Below are 21,406 nucleotides of genomic sequence, written 5' to 3'. Positions count from 1 at the left end.
GAACAGTTTACGACAAAACAAGGAGCATGGACTTATGTGTCATTTTCAAAGGATATAGAGTTCACAGAAAGGAATGTTAATGAACGTTTTTGTGTACATTTAAATAGAAATCTGTATATGTGTATTGTTTATATTTAAGAAGTATAGGTCAAGTTGTGAGAAGAAACTACGGAATACCTAAAACACAGCGTCAGAGCAGGGGTGAAGTGAGTACCCAAGAAAAGTGAGCAATCATAGTGGTATACTTGGCATAGTGGTATACTTGGCAAGAAGGGGATGGTTTAATCATGATGTTATTATTTTTTAACCATAGAACATAGAACCTCGACGCTCTACCCTAAAACTCATCAGGAATACAGCTCTCTTCCTCTCACCTCGTCGAAGCTAACCTCTTCACGCAACACTAAGAACATACTTGGACGTGGGCTTCAAAAGAGTTGTACGCAGGTAGGCAGAAGCGCAATCTGAATATCGCATGTAATTAAGAAAGAGTAGAGGAACTCTAAAAAAGGTTAGACTCTGTAGTAAATTAATGCATTTATTGTTTAACAGGTCGACAACCTAGAATCCCCGCATCACGTCCAGTATCCGGCCCTCCTCCTAGATTTCTAACTCATATCTAGTAGAAGGTTTAAAGAACACAGGTATTATTTAGATATTTGGGAGGTTGGTCTCTTGCGTCCCTGCGAAATTACCACGTCGAGAAAACTGCATAAGGTAAGAGACGACGTGGTGTCTTGACAGTGCCCAAAGGTGTGGCCTCGGCCCCAGCACCGCCAGGCAGCAGCATGCGTCGTCAGACCGAGAGCCAGAGCCACGCAGCAGAATCAGCAGTCTCACGCTCAATCGGTCCGCGGCAAGTTCCGGTGCTCCATGGTGAGTTCAATACAAGTTGTGGGTTGGATAAGTAAACGGATTTATGCCGGGGCGGGCGCTGTTGGTTGGAGCCCTCTTAGCAAGCGGCCATTACGCACGGCGGTTGGCCACGCCCCTGGCACATATACTCTTATGCTGCCCGGCAGTGGGGTTAGCCCGCCAAATTCATCTCAGGCCTGTTCTTCTCTCTCTGGGCATACGAACTGCAAAGGATGCCATTTGCCAGCTTTACACCTTGGACACAGTGAAGAACATGGCCAATTTCGGCTAATTCAGCTACCTAGCACGTTCACTCTTGAAAGAAAAAATGCCACATCGAGGGGAATGTCGCGTACGTTAGATGAGGAGTAGTGCATCATCTGTACAGTAATTTGTGGGCGTTGGGTTTAGTAGTCATGTCCTACTGTCATATTATAAATGAGTGTGCCCCTTCCAGGTTCCTGACTCTCAGTCACCAATGCCAGCATACCTCATCCACTTTATTTGAGTCAATCAGCGTCACTGGTGTGCCAGGGTCCACAGTCTCAGCCTGATCAGGATCATGCCTAGTGTCCTTGTTGGTCCACTTTTTACCTTATATTGCAGTTTTCATTAATTTGGCCTCTGCATTAGGGTCAACAATGGTGTGTGTCTTTTGTGGGGTGAAGCACTGTATATTTTACATTTAGTGAGTGCAGCTCTCTCTAAACCTCTAGGAAGGTTCTTCTGGTTTCCTGCACTGAACTCGTAAAGTCAGTAAATATGGAGATCGTTGTTCCTTGGTAGTCAATCCTGCCCTATTCTTATTTATTTATTGAGTTTTATATAGCGCGAATTTGACCCTAGGGCATCAGAGCACTTCACAGTGTTAGCACAGCCAGCATATGCTTAAGATACATATAGAGTAAATACAGATACACAGTGATGAGATAAAAGAGGAAATTCCATAGGCGGCAACTACGTAAGTAATATTTGGAATATGCCACCTTATTTTGCATACGTTTACAACGCATGGCGTTACAACGCGGTCATTACAACGACCGCGTTGTTAGTTCGCATGCCGTTACAACGCATGTCGGAACAACGACTTGCATTGCAAGGGGCACTGGATGTTGGAATAGTATAATTTATTATTCCAACTCCAGTCTGTGCGGACAGTCGGGAAGGTATTGGATTTTAAATCCAACACCTTCTGCCCCTAAAAACGCAAGTCGTTCCGACTTGCGTTGTAACGGTATGCGAACTAACAACGCGGTCGTTGTAACGACCGCATTGTAACGCCATGCATTGTTAACACTATTTACCAATATTTGGCATTAATACAGATACATGGTGAAAGTAAGTGACTTGGTGTGCAAGGACAATAGGTAACATCATCGATACCATTTTGAGGTAGTTACGGTACACAAAAATACATATTGCTTTACAGAGCTCAGCAGCAGTTGCACAAGATTACCCAAGGAGTAAGACTAAAAATGCACATAGTAACAGTAAAAACGGCAAAACAAGATGAACAGTAGTAAGGATGGACAATATAGTTCTGAGGTAGCTGAGGTAAGGCCTCTTAAGGATGCTGGTAATTTGACGCACAGTTTTTGCCGGAATAGTGGTGCACAGATTTGTTTAGATGGTGCAGGAAGGGAGCCTGCGGGCAGTCCGGTGCTTTAAGGAGGGGGGTTTAGGTACTTGTTGATGAGAAGAAGCTTCAGTTTCTTCTTGAAGTTTGGGAATAATTTCTTTTCCCGCAGGTCCTGGGGCAGGGAGCTCCAGATTTTGGGATCATTCCCAGAGAAGGAGCGGGTGCATGATTTCTCTCTTTTAAATTTTGGGGGAATCAAGAGTAGACGGTTTGAGCTCCATAAAGGTCTCTTTTGGCTGGCTTTAGATAGTTTATTTGTGAGGTAGATTGGTTTTTCAGGGTAGAGCGCTTTGTGAGTAATGCAGACTGTTTTAAATATGGCCCTAGCCTCAATTGGCAGCCAGTTGAGTTGTTTGAGGGTGTGTGAAATGTGACCAAAGAGCCTTTTCCCTGATAGAAGTCTGGCCGCTGCATGAAGTGTTGCTTTCAATGGTGCTAGGTACAATTTTGGGGTATCTGTGCCATTGCGTTGCAGTAGTCCAGTTTGGAAAGGACTAAGGATTGCACCACCGTCTTTAGATCTTCAGTGGTGATGACAGGTTTGACTTTTTTTTAGGTTTTTCAACGTGTAAAATGTGCTTTTTGCAGAGGCATTCATATGGTCTTTCATGCTTAGGTGGCAGTTGAGAGTAATCCCCAGAGATTTCACAGTCAGAAATGGACAGTTTGCAGTTTAGAGCTATGATGTTATCGAGCCAGCTGTGTAAGGGAAAGGATTTTTTGGGGGGATGAATGAGAAAGAGTTCAGTTTTGCTGGGGTTGAGTTTGAGGTGGTGGCTGGACAGCCAGGCTTGAACTGAGGAGAGTGTTATTTAGGTGTTGGGTGTCTTTGACGGATGCAATTTTCATGTAGAGTTGGGTGTCATCTGCATCTAGATGGTAGGCTATTCTAGCTTGCTTCAAGATCAATGCAAGGGGTTTCATATAGAGGTTGAATAGTGTGGGAGACCGTATTGACCTTGAGGGACTCCTTCAGAGACTGGTGTTGTTTTTGAGGTTGAGTTGTTGAGCTTGATCAGCTGCGAGCGTTGGGTTAGGAAGGAGTTGAACGACTGAAGGACAGTCCAGATAATGCCTGCCTGCTGTGAGAAGGTGTTTAGGAGGATGCCGTGGTTAACAGTGTCAAACGCGGCCGACAAGTCTAGGAGGACTAGGAGGCAGGCCTCGCCATTGTCCAAAGATCTGTGTAGGTTGTCTATAATGTTAAGTATAGCAGTATCTGTACTGCAGCCTTTCCTAAATTTTGATTGGAAGGTGTCAAGCAGGTTGTATTTTTCGATGTGGTTGTTGAGTTGAGCAAGCACTAATTTTTCGATGGTTTTGGTGAGGAGGTTGGTTATAGGTCTGTAGTTATTAAGGTAGTTCTTGTCGGTATCCAGATTTTTGAGGAGGAGGGTGACTTGGCCGAGTTTGAGGGGAACTGGCATAGAGCTGCTTGATATCAGTCAATCAGGGGGGTTTGTAAAGTGTGCTACTCACCCGTGATGGTCTCAAGGCGCTAGGGGAGGGGGGGAGCAGCTCTGGATCAGTTGAAGAGCTAGGTCTTGATGTCCTTCCTGACCGTGTGCATTGTTGAGGAGCGTCTGATGTTCACAGGGAGCTCGTTCCAGGTCTTGGCTGTGATGTAGAAGAAAGCTCTCCCGCCTGCTTTTTTTCTGCAGGTGCGGGGGACCTCTGCCAGGGCGAGGTCGGCGGAGCGGAGGTTCCTCCTGGGTACGTGGTAGGAGACTCTTTTGTTGAGGTATTTGGGTCCGGTGTTCTTGAGGGATTTGTAGGCGTGGGTGAGGAGTTTGGAGGTGACCCTCTTCTTGACAGGGAGCCAGTGGAGGTCTCGTAGGTGTTGGGTCATGTGTTTGTGACGTGGTGTCCCGAGTACGAGTCTCGCTGCGGCGTTCTGGATGGTTTGGAGTTTGTGTAGAAGAGTTCTGTTGCTTCCGGCGTATAGGGCGTTGCCGTAGTACAGTCTGCTGGTTATGAGTGCGTGGGTGACGGTCCTTCTGCATTCGGGGGGGATCCATTTGATGGTCTTGCGGAGGATGCGCAGTCAGTTGAAACTGGTGGAGGTGACGGCGTTGATCTGGCTGTTCATGGAGATGGAGGGGTCGAGGATGATGTTGAGGTTTCGTGCGTGGTCAGTAGGGGTGGGTGGGTTCCCGAGGGCGGAGGGCCACCAGGTGTTGTCCCAGGCGGAGGTGCAGGGTCCAAGGATGAGGACTTCGGTCTTCTCTAAGTTTAGCTTCAGGCAGCTGTCTTTCATCCAGGCTATGACGTCCTTCATTCCTTCATGGAAGCAGAGTCTGGAGGAGTTGGGAAGAGTTGATGATTTTGGTCCAAATCGGAGAAATTATGTGCCTGAGGTTTTTCACCATTGCAGCAGGGAGGGGGTCAGATAAGTGAGATGCCGGCTTCATGCTGAAGAATAATTTTAGGACTTCATCTTCAGGAGTGGGGCTAAACTTAGACCAGGATGCGTAGTTTTTCAATTGAATGGGGAGAAGGTTGTTGAGCTGTGTTGAAAAGAGGGGGAGGCATCCATTCAATGATGTTAGGATTATGGGTGACCCCTTTCTGCAGGGGGCATATTTAGTGCAGTGTGGGGAGGTGGGTAGCTCAAAAGATAATTTAATTTTCGATATTTTTACAGAAAAAATGTGACAAATTCTTCACAGCGCTCTGAATAGATGTTGATTGAATGCTGGGAGAAGGAGGAGTTTGCTGTTTGATGTTGTTGAATAGGTCTTTTGGTCTGTTCTTAGACCGGTCAAGTTGATCTCGGAAAAAGGCAGATTTTTCTTTGAAGAGGTGTTTGTTGTATTTTAGACATTCAGCCTGGAGGATCGAGAGGTTAGATTCTGAAGGTTGTTGTCTCCAGTTTCTTTCAGATAATCGGAGACGTCACCTTTCATTGTTCAGGTCTTTGTTGAACCAAGATCTGGAGAGGATTTTTCGAGTTTCAGGGTGGCAATTGTTTCCACAAGTTCTGTCATTTTTGTGTTTTAGTGGGTGGTGAGGTCCTTGGCAGGTGTTAGGTTGGGAGGAGGTAGGATTTGGGTACTGACTAATGCTTCAAGCTCCTTTAGGGGGATTTGGTGGATGTTTCTTACCCATCGCTTGGAACGGCTACATTGGCCAGAGTGATGGTGGATAGATTTGAGATCGAAGAGAATTTGATAGTGAACTGACCAGCCAAATGATAGGAAAGAGCGCTGGGACAGTATATTGTGCTTGGCGATGATTGTGTCAAGGGTGTTGCCCTTGTTGTGCGTTTGCATGTTGCAGTGTTGTGGTATTCGTTTGCTTCCAGGAGGGTGGACAGGGCTTGTATTGTGGGGTCTTTAGTGTTGTTCAGGTGCAGGTTTAGGTCTCCTAATATAATGTCTGTGCTGTCTTTTAGTGTGATTTGCTCTCTTAAGCCAGCTAGGCCTTCGAGGAATTGTGAATTTTTGCCAGGAGGGTGGTGGATGATGTGGGATTTGATGGGATTTAGTCATTTTGTGGAGAGTTGGACTCCTTGATATTTAAAGGTAGGGTGTTGGGCAGTGCTGAAGGGAGCTAATCAGAGATCACTATTGTGTAAAATGGCTTCTCTGCCACCCCTGCCCCCTTTGTGGTTGCTGCAAATGATTGAGAAGCCTGGTGGGAAGATGAGGTTGATGTAAGGTGATAAGTGCTCATTTAGCCAGGTTTCAGTTAGAAAGCAGATGTCTGTGTTATGTTGTAAGATGGTATCAGCTATATCAGTGGCATGCTTGATTGCTGATCGGCAGTTTATAAGCATGCTGCAGGCGAGGGTGCAGGTTTTGGCTTGGGATGATTGGGTTGGATGGTGGTTAGTTGGGAGGGCGGCCTAGGAGGAAGAGAGGTGTTTGTGCTCCTGTTCGAGCTGAGGTCAACTGGGATCTTGTGGAAAGAGGATTGGCTAGGGGTATTTCCATAGGTGTTATTCATCGATTCAGCCTCCTGCTGTAATGTTCCGGTTGAGGTGCATTTGGGTTTGAGGTGTAGCAGAGTGTTTGTGCCAGGATTGACTAGTGCAAAGATTTACACGGAAGTGATCCCCAGCCTGGGAGCCTCTCACAGGCTCTTCCACTCGGCAGCCATCTTGGCAAATATTCCATGGCTAGTCTTAGAACAATGTCGTGGTCCCAATAGTTAATACATGGGTGATGAGGAGCCTAGCGTGCATGCCCCGTGGCAGCTGCTGAGACAGGGTGCATTGTTCTTGCCCAAGTACATAGATCTCCGAGAAGCATGATGTGCCAAAGACCTCAACACACAAGCTCTGTATGAACAAGGTTTCCCATATTTGTAATTTTGGATATGCGACTATCGTTGCCCTGAATATGCTTCAAAGTCTTCTGTTTTGGCTGTAATCAAAGAGAGCACTTTTCCATGATGGTACAGTCTCGCTGGAGGAGTGACATCATCTAAATCGGATGTGTGTCGCTCTGCCATGTCTATCCTACCATTTTGTTTGTCAAGCCTCTCCTTCATCTGGTCTGTTCTGATAGTATGGGTGTCAAATGTTACCATCTATGGCCTTACGACTTGTCTTTATATTCAATAGGATTTATTTCATATAATCGTTGACGTCAGATGCACTCTCCACCTGTGTAATATTTAGGGAGTTATCCTCCTCTTGTCTGTAGCCTTTCTTATGCTCAAACTGCAGTTTACCTTGTGTGGGGTCTGTTCTCTGTGACAGATGGTGTAGAGGTTCCTCTTTATAGACTTGGAACAGTCTAGGGTGCAGCGAAGCGTCAGAAACCAGGCCTTCCACTCCAGCTGTGCTGTCCTAGGGAGTGGGTACATATATCAATAGCGCACTGGGTCCAGATTTCCAGAATCACATTAGTGATGTGCGGGGTAGTCAGGGTTCGCAGAATTAGGGCCCATACTCCCATTTCTCTCACTGTAGCAGCCGCAGTTCTCCCACAGCTGGTGGGCGTGACCAAAAGGAGATGAAGCGTAGTAGGAGTATGTAGCACTGGCCCCAACCAGATCAATCGCTTGGGCCCAGGCAGAGAGTAGACTGACCCCAAACGAAACCTCACTGCGCCTACACCTGCTCTCGACAGCCCTGGTGCAGATGTGCATAACTTTTTTATGCGAAATGATGAACTCCGATTAAGCTAATGGGGTAAACTTATATCCAAAGGCAGTAGCAGGTATCATAAGCCAACTAACTACTCAAATTTAAAGTTAGATCCACACCTTTGGAGGGAGCCAATCAGTTAAAATTGCTTTTTCTTCAGATGTGATTCTGCACCATGTTGCCTAGCTCCCGGGGTTATATTGGTCAGAGCCTGGCAAGTTGTATCCAAGCAGTGGCTGTTGAAGGTCCTGGCTTGTTGCTCAGAACAGGATACAGAATGTGGGAAGAGCTGGCGGCCTGCCTTTTTTTCAAAGATTTGCAGCTTTGGACATGCCATTGGCCACAGCCTTTTGTTCTGGTTTTGCTTCTCTCAAGGTATAGGCTGGTGTCTGGAACGTTCTTGGTGCAGGAAAGTTAGACGCAAAGGCTTCGTCTTGTCCAATTCGAGCTTAAGTGTTTCCTTTCTAGGCAAATACATTCAGCGTAATAATGGTTTCTCGAGCAATAGAAAAGAGCAGTGAAGGGGGAGACAGCAGCTATGACTCACACTAAACCCTTAGTTGCTCTCGCCAACCTTAGCAGGTACATACATACATGTGGAACCCCAACCATGGGTACACAACCTCATATGTACCCAGTCACTACACACCTTCCTCTTACTATCGTGGAGAATCAGGAGACCAAGTTATGACCGACTATATACATTTAAACAGGGAGACCCAATAGGCGACTGCCTACTATCCCCACTGACAAGGTCTGTATCCCACATGTTCCTCAGGGACTGTTCCTTGTATCACGGCCTGGTCGTTAGAACGGCAGCATCCATGATAAAAAGGTAGCTTTGGGTGTACACTATACACCCACGGAGTACAAACTCCATTGGAGTGCAACAGAGAACAACTTATAAAGATCCTGTCAGGAACTCCAGGCAGTCAGGTGCATAAAAACCAGTTTGTTTCCATATCCACATTACAGTCCAAAGAGTGGTTACGCGTTATCCTGCTCAAACCAGCATTTTATGGATGACAGCAGCAGGCTTTTCTGACCTCCACTCTTGCATCCTCCTACCTTATGCTTGAGTTGGCTGCTGTTTCCAGGGCTCTACAACTCAAGAATCACATCTGTAGTGCCCAAGTAACGGAATTGTAATCTGCAACGGTTAGTAGGTGGGGAAGGAGTTAAGAACTGAAGAGTAAAAGCAGAAACCATGGGATAATATGGTCAGTGTTTAGAGGGCACTTGAGGCCGAATGCAAGGGGTTGCAAATGGATTTCATCCATGGTACCGTTTCCTTTGCTGCAAGCACTGCGACTGGTACACGATATTGGGCTTGTGTCCATTTATATTCATACTTTTTTCAACTTCCTCTTCAGAGTGTAATGTGCCACATTGTATGTGCCCACGCAAAAGCTAACAATATATGTCATACTGATAAAAAAAAATGGTGACTCCACACCTAGGAGAGCAGTGAGTGGTATAGAGGCTCTTTGGGGTGTACAAACATATTTTGGGGAACAAAATTAGAAAAGGTTTTCGATGTGGTGCTGAAAAATATTAATGCAATGCAATTCATTTAGAGACTTCTTTCCCAACATTTACGCATCTTTTCCTAAATGTGGTCTTTACATAGCAGCTATGAAAAGTAAAAAGTGTTTCTTCAAATTAGAATTATGAGCAAATGGAAGTAAATCGAGAGAAAAAGTGTGCTAGCACTTAAAAGTCGTGAGTCTGTCTCTACTAGCAAGTGTGCCCAGTAGGTTCACAGTACAAAAACGGTGTCTTATTCAGTGCTTCATTTGTAAAAATTCTTCCACCGTACTCCGCTTCCTGATTCCTCATCACAGTGTTACAGGTTCTTTTTTATACATATGTTTTCCTTTGTCACAGTTTTCCTACCGTTCTCTTCCTCCTCTTTTCACCCGATTCTGCCTTTCTCTTACTGTTTCTCTGGTTCAAAGTCTAATCCTAAAAAAGAAGTTCTGAGCCCCAAAAACCACAGGCACAAATTAAGCACTGCTCTTATGGCTGAAAAGTTTGGACCAGGCCCTTCATATTAGGATGATTTTGGAGCTCGCAACAAAGGGAGAATACAAAGAAACACAGTTAGCTCTCCTGAGGAAGAGTGTGTACTTTGTCTTGTGAAACCTAGAGGCAATGAGTGAAATTAAAAACTCAGCCAAAACTATTGACATTTTTGAATCTCGTTAAGGGCATCTACCAATTCTCATGAGCTGAGATTGGCTCCTGTACTCTTGCTAAGAATTTCATCTTGTGGTTGATGCTAGAAACCATGTGTGTAATACAGTATATATTTGGGTCCTGCCTTCTCTCTGGGAGCGTGACTGCATTGCTGATATATGAGGAACTCCTTTGTTGGTAAATTCTGTGATTCACAGAATATTCTTTTTTGTACATACTGATTATCTACTATATGGTTGTACTCTCGTACTTTGGTTTGGGTCCCATTAATGCCTACTTATAACAGGATAAAGTATCTCTACTAATACTGCTATTCTTTTTTGTAGTTACCACTTTACAGATCCAACCAAAGCATGAGCAGAGGGGTAACACAGTACAAAGCAGCCTCTAGCAGCGCCCAGCCCTCACACGGATTCCCCTGCACCCATCATCTGTAAGTGTCCATTTGTGAAATTTTAAGATGCATTCACCAGATATTGCAGAAGGGCATATGTTTTGGGTTACACCACTAATTTCAGAGATTATCTGAAAAATGAGTTGCCAGTTATTGGTGTAGCCTTCATGCGTGGAGCCAAGTTCCCACAAGCTGTAAGATTTTTACCTTTCCCTGTGCAAAATTTCCCAAGCCCCCTTCTGAAGTTCAACACAAAGCTGCTTATACACTATCCTTAGTATAGTGAGGGAGTGGGTTTTGCCAATTGTTACCTGCACGCCATATAATGAGAGAAAAAGTAAGTAATGCCCTGTCTTGGTGGTGCATAACACTGCTGGATGTCTCAGAAGAACAAGGTTAGCTGTAGGTCTCAAGTCACCATCACTGTCCGCGTAGGATGAGGTGGTGTTTTCAAGGACTACGCTGTCACATCCTTAGCAAGGAGACTGTCTCAGTCAATGACGTGCCTCCGCAGGGCTCTCTTGGCCATGACGTCCACATGTCTTCACATCCGCGGTTCTGGGCTCAACATGCTTAACTTAAAAAGGAGGAGTTCAAGAAACTCGGCATACAAATTGCTTTTGAAATGTAAATGACACTTGTTCACGGGTCACAAATCCTGACACTTTAAACAAAGGACTAGCATGAGCTGATTGGTGATGCCTGGTGTTTTACACACGTGAATACACCGCACTCTTGGTGGCAGCATCAAGTGAGCTCACAGACGCCATTTAAAGTCATGTTAGGAATCCTATCCCAAAGAAATCATTTGCTACATTGAGATTCCTAGATTAGCATGCCGAGAAGGGGAAGCTGGAGACTTTTGCCACTCGGAAAGATTTCAAAATCAAGTCCGATGAATAATTTATCTGCTCTCAACCCCCCCCCCCCCCCCCCCCCAAAAATATATCTATAGTTATACTGACTGCATCTTGTGCTGGATCCTGAATATTTTCTACGTTTCTATTCAAAATTGTGTGTATATATATATATATATATATATATATATATATATTCACTGAAAAAACCATAGGTTTCAGGGGTGTTATAGTTAGCTGGACTTTTCACTTGTACAAAACCATTGAAATTCCCCCGTTATAGTTAGTTCAGCTAACTATAACTCGCGCGCCCGCAATGCACTGCTGATGACGTCACATATTACATCACTCATGACATGGTCAGTGACATCACTCATGACATCACTGATGACATCTCAAATGACATCACTGATGACATCACTGATGACATCATCCAGTGAATGTGTGTTATTCTGAAAATTAAATATGTTTTATATATGTATATCTCAAGGTCGATGGAAGAATAAATGGGTATATAAGTGTCTAAATGGATGATTTGTTTTTGAAAAATTGATTGTGTAACTGACTGATTAAGTGTATCATAGTGAATACATGGCTTAGTGAGTAATGTTTAAATATGTAAATATCTGTATCAGTCTCTCACTTTGTGTATAAGTGGCTGCATGGGTTGGTGAGTAGCTACATGGGTGTCTATATAGGTTATTAGTTGGTTTTTTGAGTATCAGTCTGAGTGTCTGCATGGTTCGGTGGGGGTATTACGTAGTGCATAGGTGCATGAATGAGTGACTCACTGCTTGTATGTGTTGAACACAGTATGTGTGCAGGACTGTATGGGTGGATGAGTGTGTGTATGGGCGTGTTAGTGAGTGAATGACTGTCTCAATAGTGTCTTTATGAGTAACTACATATGTTTTAAACTAGTATATGTGACTATTGGTGTATATATGTGAGTATATGTGAGAGTGAGAGATTGAAAGAGTTCCTGTATGAATAAGTATGTGTTTCTATAAGTGATTGTTTAAAAGACTAAGTATGTGTAAGTTTCCGTAGAAGTAAGTGTGGTGGTGTGTGTATAACTGTATATGCAAGTAAATGTATGTTTGATTCTTTATTAGCATGAGTGACTATGTGTGTGAGTAACTCTATGGATGAGTGGCATTGTGTAACAGGATGTATAGGTGTATGAGTACATATGATGAGTGAGTACATGTATGAGTGACTGTATTGGACTGTTGGTGAATGAGTGGATGTGTATGTGGATCTTAGAATTACTGAAGAGGTTGTTGTAACTGGTATTGGTATGTCCATTGTTTTGAAAATTTTAGTCTCTATTTTTGAATGTGTGTATCAAAGGTTATATTAGGGTGAGAGGAGGTCTGCCACTCTATCACAAGGATGATGTCATCAGTGATGTCATCAGTGATGTCATTTGAGATGTCATCAGTGATGTCATGAGTGATGTCACTGACCATGTCATGAGTGATGTAATATGTGACGTCATCAGCAGTGCATTGCGGGCGCGCGAGTTATAGTTAGCTGAACTAACTATAACGGGGGAATTTCAATGGTTTTGTACAAGTGAAAAGTCCAGCTAACTATAACACCCCTGAAACCTATGGTTTTTTCAGTGAATTTCTGAGGTTTTTTAAATGCTAATTCCTAACTATAACGTGCCTGAAACCTATGGTTTTTTCTGTTAATTTCAAAGGTTTTTTAAATGCTAATTTCTAACTATGCCTACAGAGATAGGACATGTGAAGAAAGAAGAAAAAATGCACAGAAAAAAACAAAAGAAGTGCAGAAAGAAGCAACAGAAGTCTTCAAATACGAAGATAAGTGCAGGAAGAAGGATAACGTGCAGAAAGAACAAAAAGAAGAGCAGAAAGAAGCCTTGTTGCAAAATCATCCTGTACCCTCAACTTTTTCAGACGGATACTGGTGGTAACTGAGTCTGACTAACCAGTCCTAGAGCCAGTGCTATGTTAAAAGACACTTAGAATACAGTGAAAACACCTACATACACTAGGGAACATTATGCGTTGGGGTCCCCCTGTGATTAGCCTTACCTCCTCTATAAGCCCCTAGTATATAATAGGGCATGGGGATTAAAACTACCTCTTAAAACAGGCCACAGGGCGTTTTTGCACACGTTAACTCAGGCCCCGTCCCCTCCTTTCACCATTGTGTAAACACGCCCTGTGTCCGTTTTTAGTTGGGAGATTAAGTTCATTTGAGTCCTGAGGGTCCCCGTATTAAATTGACCAGCGACATCCTTACCACTCAGCCAGCATAAAACCCCTGTGTAGGCCCTTCTGTTCAATATGTAGGCCTCTTTGTTAAATTGACCATAGCTCTGCAATTTTAGTGTATAGCAGTCTGAAGGCAGGTCTGCGAGGCCTTCTGCTCCAAACTGGTAGCCCCCACCCTACCCGAGTGCTCCGTGCTCGGTATCAAAGTTCAACATCCCCCTGAAGCTGTCGACATACAGTAGGCTGCATCCTGGACTGGTACTTGCTTCCTGGGCAGGTTTCCCGCTTTTAAGGAAGTGGCAACCGCAGAGCGTCAAGTTAGGAGAACTGAGGAGATTTTATACATGAATATATTGAATTCCTGTACAATACCCATTATTTTCTGCTTGCTCTATGGAACTTACGATAAGCGATTGGCCTGAGAGACTGACCTTTTCACCCAGTCCATTGTCAGCATTAAGTGGGTAAATGACGAAATGTCTGGTAAAATCTGCAGACGAAGCTTTTGGGTAGCATACGTAGGTAGATGTAGCGTGCAAAGGAGCCCACAAAATGATATAAAAAGGGAGCACCCACAGATATCGACGGACAACCTCGCCGTCTGTATGTAGGTTAACAGGCTGTGCAGGTTTTCCCCAAGAACTGGGAGCTCTTGTCTTCCTTTGCTTAAAATGTCTTGCTCTGCTTTGCTTGAAGTATCTTATTCTATTTTACCTATATGAAATGTCATGTTATGTTTAACCATTGTTCTCTTTACTTTTGCATTTAAAAGATGTTGTATTGTAATTGCAGGAATGCTTGCTCTAAGAGTAAATGTGAGTGTCCCTAGGTAACATTTTCCTTGGTGTAACTTGTTTCTCATGATGCATTTATAGATGTGTTTTCTCTCTCTCTCTGTCAGTCCATTAATTGAGATACAGAGAATATCATGACAGCTGTATGATTATCTGGATTCTGTATTTTGTACTTTATGTCTCTATTCTGCGGTTTCTTTGAAGTTGCATCTTCTCATTAAACTGCCATTGTATTCTGCCTCCAATTCCATGTCTCATATGTCTGTTTTCTTCATTTTTGGAGCAAGCGTTCCTAGGCACCCCGGCTCAAATTAAGGTGCCCCTTTTGTCCCTGACTCACTCTCCTGCTCAGTTCTGTGGTGGCTCCCGGGGCTCTGGGGACCGCCCCTAGCTTCCTTGACCCGTAATAGATCTTCCCTCCAACAGCCTCGCTTGCAAGTCCTGTATTGTTGGTTTGTTGCCCCTGCCCCCCTTTCCACTGCCCTCCATAGTCTGTTGTGCTTCCACGGCCCTTCCTGCCTGCTCAGTGTGGTTAAATTGTTGCCTTTGCACCCTCCTACCTGCCTTCAATTTTCAGAGTCCGTGCCCCTGGCCTCTGCCTCTCAACAGTATCCTAATGAACAACTAGATTGCTAACATTCTATATTTATTACAAAAGTGTGGAACGCCTGACATCATCTTGATGTAATCAAAACTGTAATACCTAGAGCATTCCTTTAGAAATTACATATATGAGAGGGTCTTATTGGCATCAAAATTATGGTTAGTGCTCTAAAAGACTAAAATAAGGACATATTTTCTGAGTTTTCAAATAGCGACAAAGCACTTTTAAATTATTTGTTATCTTTATGTTTTTTTATCTAGTTGACAACTTGATTAAATGTTGCACTTAGGGGAGAGGATGTGGTGTTACTTCCAGAACTGCAGACTTTGCAACTGGGGAACCAGGTTGAAGTTTCTGCTTCAGCTCGACATTCTGTGATTCTGGTCAAATCACTTAGTCTCCCCATGTCTACAACCAAAATGAATTTGTTCTTGTGTGATGTAACCAATGCTCATGTAAAGCACTCCAATACCTGACAAGTCTGCACTATATAACACTGCAAAAACACAAAATAATAAGTGTTTTGCACACTTCTGTCATTGGGCTATATTTGGGCTATATCTGGGTGATTTTGGGCTACATTTGGGCTCTTTTGTCTCCGGTGGCCATCTTGGGAGATTTATTTGTTATGAAGTTTCCTAATTTCCTCATGTACTGCAGTCTCCTCAGTCGGAAATGCTTTCAGTTTTTTACTTTGATTCCATCATGAAGGTATTCAGATATGTCACACATTTGCCATGAATTCTGAATGTTAGCACTCTAGTTGCTCATTAGATCACTGTAGTAAAACTACTGTTCACCATGGAAGTCTGCTCCTGGTATTAAAAGTGCATGTTTCAGTCTGCATGTCAGAATTTTTTAATGAAATAGAAGAGGATTTGAGAAGTCACTCAAAATGTGCCCTCATTTTCTTTCTTCAGCATTAATCATAATTTCTATGGCAAAATGAACCCCCTCATTGTGTTCCTTTTTAAATTAAATGTTTTAAGTGTTACCAGTTTATTCCAATCAAGATGGCTTCAGGTGTGCCATACTTTTGTCATAATGAAGACAGTAAGTGCTCTAGTTGTTTTTAAGAACATTCTTGGACATTCTGTCATTGGGCTATACTTGGGCTACATCTGGGTGATATTTGGGCTACATTTGGGCTCTTTTGTCTCTGGTGGCCATCTTGGGAGACTTATTTGTTATGAAGTTTCCTAATTTCCTCATTTACTGCAGTCTCCTCAGTAGGAAATACTTTCAGTTTTTTACTTTGATTCCATCAAGAAGGCATTCAAATGTGTCACACATTTGCCATAAAATCAGAATGTTAGCACTCTTTTTGCTCATTAGATCACTGTAGTAAAGCTACTGCTCACCAGGGAAAACTGCTGCTGGTATTGAAAGTGCATGTTTCAGTCTGCATGCCAGGATTTGAGAAGTCACTCAAAATGTGCCCTAATTTTTCTTTCTGCAGCACTAATCATACTTTTTATGGAAAAATGAACCCCCTCATTTTGTTCCTTTTTAAATTAAATGTTTTAAGAGTTACCACTTTAATCCAAGCAAGATGGCTTCAGGTGTGCCATACGTTTATCATAAGTAGGACGGTTAGCGCTCTAGTAGTTCTTTGGAACACTCTGGAAAGCTGCAGTAGAACACAAAGGAATCAACTGACAGTCTCTGCCCTTGTTGGATGTACATGTTTTACTGAGAATGTCAGACTTCATTCTCACATGACTGAGAAAGATAATGTGAATTTACAGAAAATAAGCTCTCAGTTTAGCTTATAGATCACCTTCCAAACCTCTGTGGTAAAAGCATGAGAAAATATTTTTCTCTCAATCATGATATCCCAGCAGAAGGCTTTTTCACATGGTGAAATCACCTTAGAACATACCACAATTCCTAAAATGAGTATGGTACCATCAACAAATGATTTATAATGTAACTAAAGTCTTAAAATCTTCTATTAACTGCAATGCTTTTTAATGAGGTGCTATCATGTATATTGGTCCCAAGATGGCTGCCAACACTTCTTGGATGAAGTGCTGACAGCCAATCAGATCTCAGGATGAGATGTGTGGTTAGGCTCCGCCCACATATATATATTGATTTAAATGCTATTTTCTCAGGAACTACTGAACAGATTTACACCAGACCTACAAAAGGCACTTCCTTGACCTGAGGACTACCTCTGTGCCAAATTTCAAGTAACTCTGTTCAGCCGTTCGGGCTGTAGCTGTGTCTAAAGGTCCTATGGAAAAATGCATGGGAAAAACGCGTTTTGGGACCCCCCTTTTTTCTCAGCCCCCGCTTGACGAATTCCCCCGAGACTTTCAGGGTAGGAGCGGAGCATAGCGCCCCACCTATTTTGAAAATTTCGCGAGGATTCGTCGACCGGCGCCAAAGTTATTCCAAATAGAATGTTGCGGTTTTCCTATGGAAACAGGGTCCTAACTATAACTATCTACTGGCGACCGCCAGTAGATAATATATATATATATATATATATATATATATATATATATAAAATAGATAGATAGATTAGATAGATAGACCAAAAGGAGAGGACAGGAATGCGCTGTATCTATATGATTGGGCGCATTCCTGTCCTTTTCTCCCGCGCCGGCGCACAAAGGGCTGCCGTTCGTCATCGCAGGCACCTTTGCACCATGGTCCAAGGGTGCCTGTGTTGCGGGGTATGATTGATTTTGTGCAGGAAATCAATCCATTCAGGCGCTTTCCTTTTTCTATGTGTGCTGCAGAAAAATGAAAGCACGAGGAGTCGTTGCGCCTCCCTAATGCCAACCCTGGAGTGGCGCTAGATTCTGACACATTCCCAGGTTTACCATGCCTCGTAAATCTGGGAATGCTTCAGGTTCTATGGGTGTTGGTGGCAACACCCAAAGCAACACCCATGGAACGCCCCTTTCACGTAGTTTTCTGCGTGAAAGGGGCACATATTTAATAAGGCCATAAAAAGCCACTTAAAGAGGCTTTACGTGGCCTTATAAATATGCAGTGGCAAATTGCGCGACCGGAACGTCAAAAAAGTGATGTTCCGGGGGCACAAAAGTGCCGGTAGGGCTATGAGGCCCTCGGGATCCAGCACAATATGTAGCGAGTATAACTTCAGGGTCAGACTGGGAACTGAAAGCAGCCCTGGCAAATTTAGCCAGCCCAGCCCCCTTTTGCCCTGTAGCTAATGAGCGTAGCAAGCAAGCCCAACCAGTACTAGGGGGGGTTGGGAGGGTTCATCCCCCCACGAAAATTTTGGAAAAATACAGACTAAAATGGTGCATTTTACAGCACATTTTTCATTACGTATTTAATTGTATTAACTTTCAAAGCACAGTAAATAGTAGATGATGACCTTAAAGAGCACCAGGTTTCCCAGTCATATGTACCCAAAGATATTCCTACAGAGAGCACCAAAGATAGACACAAGAGTAGTGAATCGGAGAGTACAAAGTATAAGTGAGACCAGACCCCATATGGTGTATAGCGAGCAAGCGCAGTGATTAACCACTGCTAGGGGGAGTTTGGGGGGTTCGCCCCCAATAAAATTTGGGAGACAGAAAGGCCAAAACAATGCATTTTTCAACACATTTTTCATTACATGTTTAATTGTATTCACTTTTAAAACATAGTAAATCATGACCTTATGATGCACCAGGATACCCAGTCAAAACAGTCATGCAAGCACTTTAGCACTGGTTAGCAGTGGTAAAGTGCACAGAGCCACAAGACAACGAAAATTACAAATTTTTTAGGAGTGACCCCACCAAAAGCGCCAGGTCCAAAGTTACTGATGTGTGCTCCTATTTATTTTTTTCGTTTAAGGGCATCACTAGGGTGGAAAGGAGGTGGAGCCAAAAACAATGTCACCTGCCCCTCGCCCCATCCCACCCTTGAGGATCGTATACAACTTTCCTCCAAGGCTACATAAAAAAGAGCCATTCTGTAGAGACAGACATTGTGGCCTGATTCTGCACCAGAAAACCCTTTACTAGTTGGAGATGCAGGGCCTCTAAGATGGGGTGAAAACACAACAAAGCCACAATTAACAAGTAAATTATGTTTTAAAGACCTGTGAAGTACTTGGGTGCGGCTGCAATAAGCTGGGGGCAGTCCTGTCCCAGTACCCACCTGAAACTGGCATACCTTTCTGTCTCAGTAGAGAGGCTAGTGCTGAATGAACACTGACTGGACGTCTTTGTCTCCTTGCACAGCAAGCATGATGTTAACTGTTAGTAGTGTATTATTCCGAAAACTCCACACCCTCGGGCCTTAGGACTTTCAATGTGGCTGCTTTGACTCCTTACCAGCTTCCGACTTATAAAAGTGCTTTGAGTCATTCAGTTTTCAGTGCATACTTTACAGAAAGTGCCATATAGGACGTTGATTATTTTCAGAACTATATCCTACCTCACTTACAGATAAAAGGACACAAAAGAGAAGTTGGCCGTGATTTTCAATTGTTCACGCAAAAATGCCTAGAAGCAAAAATATGAATTTAAATAGGTTGTCTTTGATAAAGCTAAACAAACATTGCGATTATACTTTCAGCACGCCTGTGCAGTTGAATCCAATGTGCTATTCTGTTCAATAAATCAACTTTTACAAGGTGGTTAGCTCTTAGTAAATCGTGCACCAAGCACACTACTTCACCATACTCGGGTAATATTACTCCATATTAAATCTGTGTAAGAGTGCTATATCACAGTCTGCAAACTCTTTGCACTTTTACATCAATCAATGGCTTTGTGAGTGGGGTTTGCAGTGTTTACTGGTGGTAGGTGACTGTGGGTGAAAGCAGGTGATTTCCACAAGTGACAAACTGTGGATTTCAGGACAAGCACTATGGCCTCCTGTTTCAAAGTTCTTATCATTCTACACTAAGCATCCTCAGAAGGGTGTGTAGCTCCCAGTAGGAAGCCTGTTACAAATCTGTACATTTACAACTGCTTGTGGAGAGCTCCTCACGTAAGGTGCACGTTAAGCATACTAGATAAAAAACAATATTGTGCCTAATTAAAACTGCAGTTACTGCAAACGTTGTTAAAAACAGGTGCACTAAAACACAGAGGATCTTACATAACATACCCCTCTCAACATCATCAAACCAGTTTATTGAGAAACAACAGCCATGCCAGTACATCTTCCTTGCAAATAATACAATTCAGTTGAAAAAAATAGTAGTACAAATGTGTAAAAATTTAAACTTTTAAAAAGTGCATTTCTTTAAATACTGATTTCCCCCCACAAACGTTTCGACAAGGTGCATAGAAAAAGAATATATATATTTTACACCCAGATATCAAAATCAAATCATCTTTATTCGGTGTGAGAAAATCTCACCATTATAGAATACACTCACAGAATAAACATACATCACTGATTCATGTGAATACATAAAGAGAATTTATGTAGTACATTTTAAAATAATTAAAATAAGGAGGTCAATGTACCCCGTATTTTCACTAGGCACAATGGAACATTATGAATTTGTCCAAGGAGCATTGCGTTCATGTTTGGGGGGGAAGTGCTAGTGCATACATGTGCAAAATTATAGCAAAAAGTACAAAGTATCACATCTCTAAAAATACAAATCCCAATTATTAAATTAATATATTTACATTAATGATTAAAACAATTAGCCAATTAAAAAGACGTTGCTTCATTTCTTCTTACATCTGGATCGATTTCCTACACTTAAAAACATTTTTTAGGAAGGTTGTTACAGAGGCTATCACGAATGCTGTCTCTAGCTGTTGTAAAACCATAAAAGCTGGGCGGCATTGCCTCAAACCAAGTGATTTTAACAATCCACAAATTCCTCTGCACTGAATAAAATTTACAAAAAAGTACCACATGAATGGTTGATTGTCCTGACATGTCATCACATGAACAGTTACACAATTCTTTTGACCAATCATTGGCATTAGGAAAGCTTATTAATCTATGTAAAGTACCTAAGCGCAATCGCATTAAAAAAAATTTTGTCATAATCACCTACTATAAAGTCTAGATATGGTTGCAATTTAAAGGATGTTAAAATGAGGTTATGCGCCTGGACCGGTTTTTTGTTCAATTCTATACATAACCTCTGTTCGTTCAGAAAACTTAAGCACTCTTTCTTAAGGTCCTTCCCTGTTATCCTGAGCATGGTAAAAGGTTCATCATAAAATTCTTGATGACCCAAGTTGTATAAGAATGTTTTAACATAAAGCGACCATCTAACTTGTTTCACTCCATCTAAACCCAAACTGTCTGTGATAATCAGGCAATTAAGCTTCATCTCCTCTGTTGTCCAAACCCTATGCCACAACAGAACCGGTTGAATCTTTATAATGTCTTCCAAGTATGTCAACCCTAGTTCTGTGTGGCAAATAAAAGTGGAAGTGCTATTTGGGACCATCAATAAAAATCTTTAAAAAGTATTTTCAACTACCTGGATGGGGTTAACATCCATGTACCCCCATACACCCGCTCCATATGTAGCTACGGAGACACATTTTGCTTTATATATATTTAATAGTTCCACCGTCGGGCGTCTGCCCATTTTCCTGCTAAAGTTAGACAGGGCAGTCAGGGTTCTTGTAAACAATAGTCTTCTTGTTTTGATTGCCTCCACCCAGGATCCCGTGCGTTCAAATAAAATACCAAGGTAGGAAAAAGTTTTCGTGCTTTCAATCCGTTTTTTATCAATAAAAATAGTCCGTGGCTTTATAC

At 42.7% G+C, this 21,406-nt stretch overlaps 1 long non-coding RNA gene across 1 annotated transcript in view; it reads right to left on the bottom strand.

Annotated features, from left to right (window-relative positions):
- LOC146871953 (uncharacterized) overlaps positions 1 to 21,406 on the bottom strand; it is a 57,634-nt gene that overhangs the window by 28,987 nt on the left and 7,241 nt on the right. The gene's annotated exons all lie outside the window — the stretch shown is intronic.

Source organism: Triturus cristatus, chromosome 1_1, assembly GCF_964204655.1.
Source record: "Triturus cristatus chromosome 1_1, aTriCri1.1, whole genome shotgun sequence".
NCBI lineage: Eukaryota > Metazoa > Chordata > Amphibia > Caudata > Salamandridae > Triturus > Triturus cristatus.
This window is presented reverse-complemented; position numbering and strand designations above follow the sequence as displayed.